The sequence below is a fragment of the Sciurus carolinensis genome, chromosome 7, assembly GCF_902686445.1.
Source record: "Sciurus carolinensis chromosome 7, mSciCar1.2, whole genome shotgun sequence".
NCBI lineage: Eukaryota > Metazoa > Chordata > Mammalia > Rodentia > Sciuridae > Sciurus > Sciurus carolinensis.
The window spans coordinates 147,153,018-147,166,438 of NC_062219.1; the positions used below are offsets into that span (position 1 = coordinate 147,153,018).

The 13,421-nt window shown below is 41.1% G+C and overlaps 1 long non-coding RNA gene across 1 annotated transcript in view; it reads left to right on the forward strand.

The window, feature by feature from the left end:
• The first annotated feature begins 2,802 nt into the window (after positions 1–2,802).
• The window catches only part of LOC124989586 (uncharacterized), a 32,955-nt gene continuing 22,336 nt past the window's right edge, over positions 2,803–13,421 (forward strand). The window contains exon 1 of the long non-coding RNA XR_007109588.1: positions 2,803–3,023. This is a non-coding gene — a long non-coding RNA (uncharacterized LOC124989586). The remainder of the gene's footprint in view (positions 3,024–13,421) is intronic.

Here is a 13,421-nt window from a genome sequence, read left to right on the forward strand (position 1 = left end):
TGCTTTAGCCTAAGCTACATTGATTCATAAACCAATCTACAGGATTTTGCCATAGCTCATGGGAGACTTTTTCTTCTCTGTTAATAATGCTGCTGCTTCAAAAGAAAAAAAGAGAGAAAGAAAGAAAGAAAACTCTTTTCATCTCTTCAGAGTGCCCTCTTTCCACAAGGAAAGGCCAGACAGAGGGGGAAAAAGTCCACAGGGAGTGGCCAAGGGGCTTGAGGCCGGGGAGAAGATCAGCCTAAAACTGATTGCCACGGTGCCAAGCAAAGCTCATGCCATGCCTGTCCCCACCGACACCAGGTAGCTGATTTTCACAATGATCTAAGGATTATTTTTTTAAACCCCAAAGTAGTTCCATTCCTTTTTCTTGCCCCTTTGTTAGCAGCAGGGTACTTCCCTTCAATCCCATGAGCAACCGAGGCTGCTGACCCCACAAGAGCTCCATGGCTTCCTCCAGCGCAGCATAGTCACCCTGTTCTGAGCCCGCCTGATGTCCTTTCCACAAACGGCTCACCTGTGAGCTCCGTGCAGGGAGGCCGTGTCTGTTTCCCGGTTGTCTTTCCGGCTCTGGTGCATGGGGGCACCCAATGGGCTTGGTGCAGGGGCCTGGAACTGTTTGCCCGGCCCCTTGACCTGGAGAGCACAGTGGCTGCAGGTAGTCCTGTTGTTCCCCTCTGGCTTGGCACAAAATTAAATAATGCACAATGGCACTGTTTCAAATACTGGCTCATAATAGCACGTTGAATTGATATAGTATCTGACATTTCATTAAGCAGTTTCACATATCTCATGTAATTCCAACAATACATCATCCAATATAATGGGAAGATGTTACTGTCACCATGACATGGCTTGAATACATCCCCCAAAGTTCATGTGCTGGCAACTTAGTCCCTAAATTCTTCTGTTGATGGTATCTGGAGGCAATACTTAGGCAATATTTGATCAATAATTAGGACCAGGTGAGGTCATTGTGATAGGGTCTCCATCATTGTATTGGTGGCTTTATAAGAAGAGGAAGAGAAACCTGAGCTGCCAGGATCCCCCTGTCTCCCCATGTGACCCCCTCCACCATATTACGACACAGGTTTTTGAAGGTTTCCACCAGATGCTGTGCCTTGACCTTGGACATCTCAACCTTCAGAACCACAAGAGGTACATTTCCTTAAAAATCACCCCATTTCAGTATTCTGTTGCGGCATTACAAAATGGACCACGACAGGTCATTTTGTAGATTGGACAACTGTTCAAGAAGGATTAAGTAACTGGTCCTACATGAGTTTTCAGTGTTAGCCAGGAGCTGGTGACCCCTTCGATTCTGGAAAGGGAAATGAATAGAGTAAGCACTATATATGGACCTATTTTCAGGTACAAGGGACATTAAATAAATATGTGTCACCATACACACCTGTAATCCCAGGAGGCGGAGGCAGGAGGACCACAAATTCAAGGCCAGCCTCAGCGACTTAGTCAGGGTCTAAGCAATTTAGCAAGACTCTGTCTCAAAAATAAAAAAATGAAATAAAAAGGGCTAGGTTTGTAGCTCAGTAGTTAAGTGCCCCTGAGTTCAATCCCTGGTACAAATATGTGTGTGTGTGTGTGTGTGTGTGTGTGTGTGTCCATTCTGACTTATCTTCAGATATTTCTTAACCATTGGAGTCTATCAGGAAGGACAGATAAAAAAAGTCACATGTTCTTTATATCCTTTATGAGGTAGTAATATAAATACCTTACTCTGGAAAAACTCTATCAAACATAAAGCATTTTATTATGCATTGATGATATGGTTTGAAGGTGTCCCCCCAAAATTCATGTCTTGAAGACTTCATTCCCAAACTCATATGTTCATGGTATTTGGAGATGGGATCTTTGGAAAGTGATTAGGGCTAGATGAAGTCAGGAGGGGACGGTTTCTATGTTAGCACCAGTGGCTTTAAAAGAAGGGGGAGCTCACCCAGTACACTTGTTCTGTTTCTTCTGTCATGCTCTGATGCAGTGTGAGACTCTCCCTAGATGCAGCACCATGCTTTTGGACTTCCCAGCCTCCAGAACCATGAGCTAAACAAACCTTTTTTCTTTGTCAGTTACCGAGTCTGTGGTATTCAGTGATAGCAACAGAAAACAGGCAAAGACAGCTGACAGTGGGGGAATGTTTTTGGCTTTTTCTCTCTTGCCCCTTCTATTCTCTGAATATGAGCTCTTCTCTTGGTGGTATTCCTGGCAGAAGAAATGCAGGAGGACAAAGGGGTTGGAGAAGGAGGAAGAAAAAGAAAAGAAGATGGTCAAATGTGACAATGATGAGGTTGGACTGATGGGATGGGGCCAAGCCAACCCAGCAAGTGGTGATTCTCTGAGTCAGTCTTCCAGAAACCAGAAGCATCTGCACCACTGGAGCTCCTTTAGGAAATCAGCATCCTGACCTCAGCTCAGACCTCCCTCCCAGAATCTGCATTTCAACTAGACTCAGGCACTTCCTAGGCATGTTGCAGCAGGCCAGGCTCTTAGTGACCCCCCACCAGTCGGAGCCAGACTTGCTCAGTGTCATCAGCCTTGGCCCTATTAATAGAGGGAACTGGTTTGGTTGCCTAGAGACCCGGAAATCTGATTGCTCCAGATTGACTCTGAGTTTCCGGATTCTCTTAATGCTTTAGCCAAAGCCTTGTGATTCCCAGGCTGCCTCAGTTTCTCTGCAGGGATTGGATCCTTGCCCTAGAACCCTGCTCCCTTGGCTTGGATCCTGATTCTCTACCAAACTCTTGAACTCCCCACTTTCCTTGGAAGGCAGGATGTGATTTCCTCCTCCTCCCCAGCTCCTGGCGAGGGGCCTGCTGTGACTGGACTGACTGCTTGGAACCAGGCCTGATTTTGAGCGCCTTCCTGGACTTCGGCCAGAACTGTGCTCTGCTGGCGGACTGGACGCACGCAGATATCCCAGGAGCCTGGATGGATTCGAGCAGGTCCTGCCCTTCGACTGTGCTCACTGGCCTACCCTGCTGCCTCAGGCCAGCTTCTGCAGACAGGTTTGTCCCTTTGTCCCCTTGCATACTGGCTTCCTCCCCTGTTCCGCTAGTCTTAGTTGCTCCCGTCCCAGTTTCTTTGTACCCAAATGCACGAGAGGGAGAGGCCAGCATAGACCAGGGGAAGCAGGCCACTGTCCCTTTGCTTTCTCAACTTAGTGATTCCAGGGCTTCTTTCTGTGTAACCTTGAAACAAAGACTGCTTGGAGCTCTTTAGGAAGAAGATCTTCTAAAATCCTAGATGGCACAAAGAGGCTGAATGGTTCTGCACAACTGCTGGTTGGGTTCCTTTTTCCAAAGAAGAGAAAAAAATCTTTGTTGCCTGATTTATTTCACAATAATAGACCATTCCATGTAGAAGCTCAATAATTCCTCTGGTTACCATACAACAATTTCACTTAGACTGTTGGTATTTTACCTCCTGCCATGCTCAATTTTTGGTACTTCATAAATTACTTGAAGCATGGCGCATCTGCTACTGCATTTTGAGCCACACCAAATGTCATGAAGTTCAACCAGGTTGGCTTCCATGATGGAGGTTGATTTTTAAATGACTATTACTCCCCATGAATTTAGTAATAAAGCACTCTTTAAGACAGATGTGTCATTTCTATTCCTAAGAACTATTCTTGTGATGATTCTGAAAAAGAAAAAACAGAGGAGAAGGAAAACAGAAAGAAGCGCAGCAGCACCCCAGCAGCAAAGTACCAGTGTGGGTGTTGTTTCCATTATTTACATACATTGCACTTTCCGCAAGAACCCAAATGTCTCACGAAAGAAAATACAACGCACATTGCAATAAAGATGCGGTAACACAGTATGATATAAAGAAAACAATCACCCAAAGGAAAATTCAAATCTGGCATAAGTAGTTTAGAAAGAATGGTTCAGTGTCCATTGACTCAATTTGCACGTACGGAGGTTCGCACAGGGTGGCGTGTGCCACATTCAGAAGAGAAGTACAGTTGGCCTCTGCATCTGCCAGATCCTCATTCGTGGAAGCAACCAACTGCAGATAGAAAATATTCAGAAAAAAACAATTGCATCTGTCCTGAACAGCACAGGCTGTGTTCATTGTCTTTATTCCTTAAACGACACAGTAGATCAGCTATGTGCAGAGCATTTACTTTACATGAAGTATCACAAGTAACCGCAGATGATTTAAGGTGTTTGGGAGGATGTGCAGGGGTTACCTGCAAATATTACACCATTTCATTCAAGAGACTTGAGCATCTTTGGATCTGGGTATAAGAAGGGATCTTGGCATCAATTGCCTGCAGACCCTGAGGAGGGACTGTAATATGCAAGATGAAGGTAAAAGATGGTAACGAAAATAAGTCTAAAATCTCTTGAATGGGGAACACATGCTATTTAATGAAGTCACTCTAATTTTTCAAGTTGCATGATAATCTCATTGGATTAGTAGAGATGAATATGTATTTTTCATATATATGTACATATAGGTATGTGCATGTGTGTATGTGTTTATGTATATTTATATATTTCCAAATATACTGCTGAGTAAAATCAAAGATTCCCAGGAAGAAGTTACTCAACTAGAAGGAATAACAGGGAGGAAATATAGCATGTATTATCATTAACTATTCATGGCTCACTTTCACAGTGCATCTTTCTTCAGGTCCAAATTTTTTCAAGATTGACTTCAGTTGATAAATTATGAAGGTGCTGCATTAGAAGTATGTGTGAAAGATCCAGTTTTGAGAGCTATCAGGAAGGTTCTCCTTAAGTTGCTTTCAGTTTTATGTCTGCTTTTATGCCATCCAACCAGCCATTCAAACTTTTGTAAGAAAAAAAAAAAAAAAAAAAAAAAAGAATCCAATGCAGGGGGTTAGGGGAGTCTCCCAGGAAAATTTGCAAAACCTTTACAGATGCTTAAAAATGCATAATTATACAGGATATCATGTCATGTGGATACTAGTACTTTAGTGTGTGCAGTGGTTACAGTCAAACCACTCAAAATGATGTCGTTTGTCTTTTTTGTGTCTCTTTTGTTTCATAAACCATGTGGCAAGATCAAATACGAGACAATCCCTCTGAGGATTCGGCTCTGAAAAAGCACCAACTTGCTCATCTCTAGGGTCACTGTTATAAGCTGGCTCCGATTCTCCCATACAATCCATTCCGGTGCTTATTTAGCAATCTGCACCCTTCCTTTGTCATTTCTCCTTGGGTGACTATTGCTATCAGGGCTCCCAACAAAACCCAGATATAACCATTGCCATAGGCCTTCCCAAAATTAAAGTAATCCCTCTCTCTTTTAAAACTTTATATTTTAAAAGGGCATGCAACATCATATTTGCAATGACATTGAACCTTTCTACCAAAATTATGATAATACCTGTAAAGGATTAAATACCATCCTAGTTTCCCTGCCACCAAAAAATCATGCCTACTCGAAGCCTGTGAATATGACCTTATTTGGCAATAAGGACTTTGTTGATAATGCACTCAAGTCAAAACAAGGTCATACTGGAGTAGGGTGAGACCTCACTCCAATGTCCCGTATCCTTCCAAGGCCATGTAGAGACCAAGGCACATGGAGAAAATGGCCGAGAGAAAAGAGGGTCAGAAATCAGAGTGATACAGAGTGAATTCCAAGGATGGCCAGCAGCTGCCAGAAGCTTCAAAAGAGCCTTGTGTCATGGACTGAAGGTTTGTGCTCACGGCACCCCCAAGTTGATATGCTGAAATCCTAACACCCAGTCCCCTATGTGATGGTATTGGGATGGGGGGAACTTTGGAGATGATTTGGTCATGAGAGTGGAGTTCTCATGAATAGGAGTTGTGCCCTTCTAAGGAGAGACTCAGGTGAGATGGTCACATGAGGATTCAAAAAGATAGCCATCTGAAAAACAGAAGGAGGACCTTCATCAGACACTGGGTCTTCCAGAGCTTTGATCTTGGACTTCCCAACCTTCAGAACTATAATAAATAAGTATCTGTGGCATGAGCCATCCAGTCTATAGTATCGTTACAGCAGCCCTGTCTTTCTGAGGCAGCTTGGAACAGATTCTACCTCAGAGCTCTGGAGTGGGTGTAGCTCTGCCAACTCCTTGATTTCAGACCCCCGATCTTCAGAATCCAAGAGAATATGAATCTGTTGTCTTAAACCTTCGTTCGTGGTATTTTGTTATAGCGGTCTTAGGAAACTAATACATTGTCCAACATACAGATTTTGAAAATAAGTAAATTGCACAGAGACTTCATGTTAGTTTTCCCTGAGATCATGAGACTTGAGAAGTTATGACATACTTGTCACAGTGACATGGCAAGTGTGTGCCAAAGCTGCAATGACAAGTGGGTCATCCTAGCACCACCAGGCAGGAACACCATATGAGTGAACATTTCATGGATAGGCAGAATTAATATTGCTAAAATGGCCAGACTACCTGGCCATCTACAGATTCAATGCAATCCCCATCAAAATACCAATGACATTCTTCACAAAACCAGAGACAACAGTGCTGAAATTCATTTGGAAGAAGAAAAGACACAGGAGAGCAAAAGCAATCCTAAGCCAAAAAAGCCACGCTGGAGGCATTATAATACCTGACTTCAGATTATGCCACGACGCTAGAGTCACCCAAACTGCATGACACCGGGATAGAATCAGACACACAGACCAATGGTGCAGAATAGAAGACATACATATCTATAGTCCTGGATCCTTGACAAAGGTGACAAAAACATAAATTGGAGAAAAAAAAACAGCCTTTTAACAAATGTGCTGGAACAACTGGTTATCTATATGTTGAAGAATGAAACTAGCCCCTCGTCCTGCGCAAAAATCAGCCCAAAGTGGATCAAAGACCTTGGAATTAGACCAGAAGCTGTGCAGCTCCTAGAAGAAAACCAGGGTCAACACTCCAACGTTTAGTCGCAACAATGACTTTCTCAATAGGACCAAATGCTCAGGAAACAACGCTAAGAGTTCATGCATGCGACGGCGTCAAATTAAAAAGCTGCTGCACAGCAACGGAAGCAATGAAGAAGGTGAAGAGAGAACCCACAGAATGGGAGCTACTCTTCTGACAGAGGATTAAGATCTAGAATATACAAAGAACTCAAGAAACTTAACACCCCCAAAAGTGAATAGCCCAGTTAATAAGTGGGCAAATGAACTAACATACACTTAGCGAAAGAAAAAATACAAATGGCCAACAAATACACTAAAAAATGTTCAACATCATTACCAATTAGGGAAATGCAAATCAAAACTACACTGAAATTTCTTCTCACATCAGTCAGAATGGCAGCCATCAAGAGCACAAAAAAGAATAAATGCTGTAGAGGGTGTGGAGAAAAAGGAACACTTTTACACTGTTGGTGGGACTGTAAATTAGTACAACCACTATGGAAGTCAATATGGAAGTTCCTCAAAAGGCTAGGCATGGAACCACCATGTGACCCAGCTGTACCACTCCTCAGTATTTATCCTAAAGAATTAAAGTCAGCCTACTACAGTGATACATGTATGTCCCTGTTTATAGCAGCACAATTCACGATAGCCAAACTATGGAGCCAACCTAGGTGTCCATCAATAGATGAATGGATAAAGAAAAATGTAGAATATATACACAATGGAGTTTCATTCAGTCATAAAGAAAAATGAGATTATGGCATTTGCAGGAAAGTGGATGGTTCTAGAAACCATTATGTTAAGTGAAATAAATCAAACTCAGAAGTCAAGGGTCACGTGTTTTCTCTCATATGTGGAAGTTAGAGAGGAGAAAGGAAAAGAAAGGGGGAGGGGATCTAATGAAAACTGAAGGGAGATCAGTGGAGGAAAGGGATTGGAGGGCAAGGAGTGGTCAGGGAGTGGGGAAGTTCTCATTTAAACCCCTTACATAAATCAAAAATACATTTAAACATGGAAACTGGAGGTGAGAGGAAAGGGTTGCTTTATTTGGAGCAGTTAAGTGTTGGGTATTTCTCCAGCCCTTCTGCAGGGGATGGAAGCACAGAGGATGAGGTCCCTTTGGATCAGACGTGGGCCATCTGAGGGGAGTGAGCAGAGCCAACAGAGAGAAGCTGCAGGTGGTGCCAGATTCCTGGAGGCTGGGGCAGGAGCATCAGCCATATGAAGATGTATTTGTCCCTCCAAAGGGAAATGCAGGTGAATGATGACCTGTCCCCACGGGTCTCCAGAGAACTCATATGACATAACAAGAGGCCAGTGCGAATACTGGTTAAGCCAGACTCTCCCAGGCGTGCCAGGCATGAGAGCTGTCCCTTTCCCTATCCTCATTTTCGGTGCCCCAGGGAAGGGTAAAATGACCTTCAGAGATTCGAGGGAAAGAGCCAGGGAAAGAGAAGAACCACAAACTGCTCCTTCTACCCAATGCAGGAGGCTGAGTTTCAAAACCAAACTGATGCTTTACTGTTACAGAAATCTAGGCCTTTGGTTTCTGACATTTTTGTTTGGACATCTTATTAGCTGGAAGTGACCAGAAGGATGAAATTTGTTCTAAATTTTGCTTAATAGCAGAGGGAGAGTTAAGTCCATAGAATAAATCTGAAGTGTTGCTCTTTGGTTGATTGCGTCCTCTGAGTCACTCTTGTTCAATGAAGAGTTACATAACCATTCTTAAATGCAGTTGAATAGATGCATTCTTAGTGCCTTCTATATATTTTTCCTCTATGAAGTCACTGAACTTTGGGAAATTGTGTGTCAAATTGTCCCTCCAGAGAATTGTTTAAACTTACTATTCAGAAGCACTTAAGAAATAGCTAAAATGAAAAGAATTATATGCTTGGTACACATTAGGTACTCAATAAGTGTTGAATAAATAAATACATGAGTGGGCAGTGAAGAGAAATATTTATTACCTAGGCTGTTTATAAACCTGGGCTATACTCAATTCTTTTTCTGTTAAACTAAGAACTAAATTTTGTGACTTCTGAGAAATTCCAATCAGACATTTATGCTCTCCTTACATGGAATTATAAAACCCTAGCATTAGAAGAAAACTTTGAATGTGATGCAGTCCAATCCCTTAACTTTATAGACGATGACCTGGAGCAGCTAAATAATTTGATTAGGATCACCATTTTTTTACAGTAAAGCCAGTAGTAGACCTGGAAACTGAGGCACATCCCATTGGTGGTGACCCTCTCTGGTTTCTAGGCTTGTTGGTGGCTTGGCTTTGAGTGATAGCTCATGTTCTCATTGTCAGTTTTCTCGTTGATGAAGAGAAGCTGCACCAGATGGCCTTCCCCTATTACACAAACAGGAGGTGCCTACCAATGCTCAGCACTGCACCGTGTATGTGGAATAGAGTGAGGAGGGAGGCCCAGCTGCTGCCTTTGAGGGGTCGATGGCTAAGCGCAGGAGATGGGAAAAACCAGTGACAACTGTGTGGACTAAGTAATGTGGTAGACATGAACGTGGTCCGTGTGGAGACATTGAGAAAAGATACCTGATCCAGTCTTAAAACCCAGAAGACTTGTTGGAGGAGGAAATGTCTCAGTCGAACCCTGAGAATGAGGAACAAGTAGCAAGTATTTCCTATTCTTCAAACTCTAAGTGCTAAACTATAGAAGAACCACTGGATACCAGGGGCAGTGAAGAGAGACTGGGCCAGAGGGACAAGCAGAAGCCCACATGGAAGGGATTTTGATGTTGTCTTGGGACTTGTAGACATTAGTCAATCAAAATATGCAATATTCAACTGACTTGAAGTCAATCAGGAACTGAAGAAGCATCTTTTGCAAGAGAACAACAAGACCTGATTCATACCTCATTTATATCCATCTAGCTGTAGTGTGGAGAATGGTTTTGATAGGGATAATAGGCAAAAAGGCCATCTGCAAAGTATTAAAATAATCTAGGTTAGAAAAATGGCAGTAGAGGTGAAAAAGATAGAAGAAAAGCAATGTGTTAGGGACTACATTGTTTCTTGCCCTGAATTTACATGGTGAAGCCTTAATATTCAATGTATTTGGTGTGGGATCTTGGGAAAGAATTAGATTTTGAGCAGGTCACAAGGATATGACCCTCTTGAGGACCGGGTATTTGTCCTTATAAGAAGAAACACTAGAGAACTCTTTCTTTCCTCTTGCCATATGAGGACATGGTAAGAAGGTGGCCATCTACAATACAGGAAGAGAACCTTTACCCAAAACCAACCCTGCCAGCCCTTTGATCTTGTGCTTCTATCCTCCAGACTCTGAGAAAATAAATTCCCAGTACACGTTACTTTGTTATGGTAGCCCACACTGACCAAGACACAATGGAAGCAGAATAAAGGATGTGGTGATTTTTTTGATATTGGGAGTAAGGTGAGTGAGGAGCTAAGATTTTCATGAGTGTCCAGGTAAATTATTCAGTGACATTGTTCAACCCCTCTACGATCATATCAAAATCTAAGTATATCTCCAACTGAATGAAGGAAGACAATCAAGAAATGACAGTTAGAATTACTTGGCAAAGATTTTCAAGCATGCTTCAAAGTACGATTATAAAAATACTTGAAAAATAGAAAATCTCAGCAAAGAATAAGAAGATAGAGAATAAAATGGGAATTCTAGAATAGAAAGATACAATAACCAAAATAAAAAGCTCAATGGATGAGCTAAACAGTCGAGTAGAGAGTACAGAGGAAAGAATCTGTAAACTGGAAAATAGCCTATACATTTAAACAACAGACAGAAAATGCACTGGAAAACAAGACAAGACAGAGCCTTAGGGACCTGTGGGACTCTAACAGAAGATCTAACTTTCATGCTGTCAGAATGTCTCTGGAGGGAGAAGACAGGAGAAAGGGGGCAGGGCTAAAAAAGTTCTTAAAGAAACAATGACTGAAAACTTCGCAAATTTGGCAAAAGATCTAAGCCCTTAGCCTAAGGAAGCTGAGCAAAGCCCAAGCAGATAAACTCAAAGAGATTCACTCAAAGACATGTGACATTCAAAAGTCTGACAACTAAAGATAGAAAAGATTCTTGAAAGCAATGAAGGAGAAATGACACCTGATCTACAAGGGAAAGGCGATTTGAATGACAGTAGATTTCCAATCAGAAATGCTGTAGCACAACATTGTTTTAAGTGTTGAAAAAAATGAGAACTTTATATCTAAGGGAAATATCTTTCAGGCATGAAGACAAAATCAAGATGTTCTCAAATGAAAAGAACATCTCACCAGCAGACCTACCCTAAAACTTGGCTAAAGGGAGCTCTCTAAACATAAGAATAAGAAAGAGCCTGGTAAGCAAACATTATGGGCCAGTATAATAGAGTGTCCTTCTCCTCTTGTGTTTTCTAAATTACATTTGACCACAAAAGCAAAAATGAACACTGTCTGATATGGTTCTAAATATACACAGAGGAAATCACTAGGACAATTTTATATATATACACACACACACACACACACACACACACACATATATGTATGATTAGATAAATAAAATATATATTATATATATTTAATTTTTAAATTTTATTTGTTCTAATTAGTCATACATGACAGTAGAATGAATTTATACATTTTGATAGATCATACATAAATAGAATATAAACTCTCATTTTTCTGATTATACATATTGTAGGATCACATTGGTCATGCAGTCATACATGTAATAATGTCTGTTTCACTCTACTATCATTCCTTCCCCCATACCCCTTCCCCTTCCTTCGCTCCCTTCTACCTAATATGAAGTAACTCTATTCTTCCCTATCCCCACCCCCTTATTGTGAATTAGCTTCCATGTATCAGAGAAAACATTTGACCTTTGGTTTGTGGGGTTTGGCTTATTTCACTTAGCATGATAATCTCTAACTCCATCTACTTATCAGGAAATACCAGAATTTCATTATTCTTTGAAGCTGACTATTATTCCATCCTGCGTGTATATACATCACATTTTCTTTATCCATTCATCTGTTGAAGGGCATCTAGGTTGGTTCCATAGTTCAGTTATTGTGAATTGAGCTGCTATGAACATTGATGTGGCTGTGTCACTGTGGGTATAAACCAAGGAGTGGAATAACTCGGTCAAATGGTGGTTCCATTCCAAGTTTTCTGAGGAATCTCCATAATGCTTTCTAGAGTGGTTGTGCCAATTTGCATTCCCACCAGCAACGTATGAGTGTACCATTTTCCCCACATTCTCGCCAACATTTATTGTTGCTTGTCTTCTTGATAATTGCCTTTCTGACTAGAGTGAGATGAAATCTTAGAGTAGTTTTGATTTGCATTTCTCTAATTGCTAGAGATGTTGAACATTTTTTTCATATATTTGTTGATTGATTGTATATCTTCTGTGAAGTGTCTGCTCAGTTCCTTAGCCCATTTCTTGATTGGGTTATTTGTATTTTTGCTGGTAAATTTTTGAGTTATTTATATATTCTAGAGATTAATGCCTCATCTGAGGTGCATGTGGTAAAGATGTTCTCCCAATCTGTAGGCTCTCTTTTCACATTACTGATTGTTTCTTCAGCTGAAAAGCTTTTTAGTTTGAGTTCATCCCATTTATTGATTGTTGACTTAACTTCTTGTGCTTTAGGGGTTTTGTTAATAAGGTCAGGTTCTAGGCCAACATGGTGAAGAGTTGGGCCTACTTTTTCTTCTAGTAGTTGCAGGGTCTCTGTTCTAATGCCTAAGTCTTTGGTCCACAGTGAGTTGAGTTTCATGCAGGGTGAGAGATAAGGGTTTAATTTCATTTTGTTACATGTGGCTTTCCATTTTTCCCAGCGCCATTTGTTGAATAAGTATCTTTTCTCCAGTGAATGTTTTTTGGCATCTTTGTCTATTATGAGATACCTGTGTTTATGTAGGTTTATCTCTGTGTCTTTTATTCTGTAGCACTGGTCTACATGTCTGTTTTGGTGCCGATACCATGTTGTTTTTATTACTATAGCTCTGTAGTATAGTTTGAGGTCTGGTATTGTGATGCCTCCTGCTTCACTCTTCTTGCTAAGAATTGCTTTGGCTATTCTGGGTCTCTATTTTTCCAAATGAATGCCATGATGGCTTTTTCTAGTTCTATGAAGAATGTCATTGGGATTTTAATAGGAATTGCATTAAATTGTATAATGCTTTTGTTCATTTCGACCAAAAGCTTATCCAGGAGCATGGGAGGTCTTTTCATCTTCTAAGGTCTTCTCCAAAGTCTTTTTTTAGTGTTCTGCAGTTTTCATTGTAGAGGTCTTTCATCTCTTTTGTTAGACTGATTCCCAAGTTTCTTTTGTTTTTTGAGGCAATTGTGAATGGGGTAGTGTTCTTTATTTCTCTTTCAATGGATTCATTACTGATGTACAGGAATGCATTTAATTTATGGGTATTGATTTTCTATCCTGCTACTTTGCTGAATTCATTTATTAGTTCTAGAAGCTTTTTGATGGAATTTTTTGCTCTTCCAATTATAGAAGCATATCTTTGG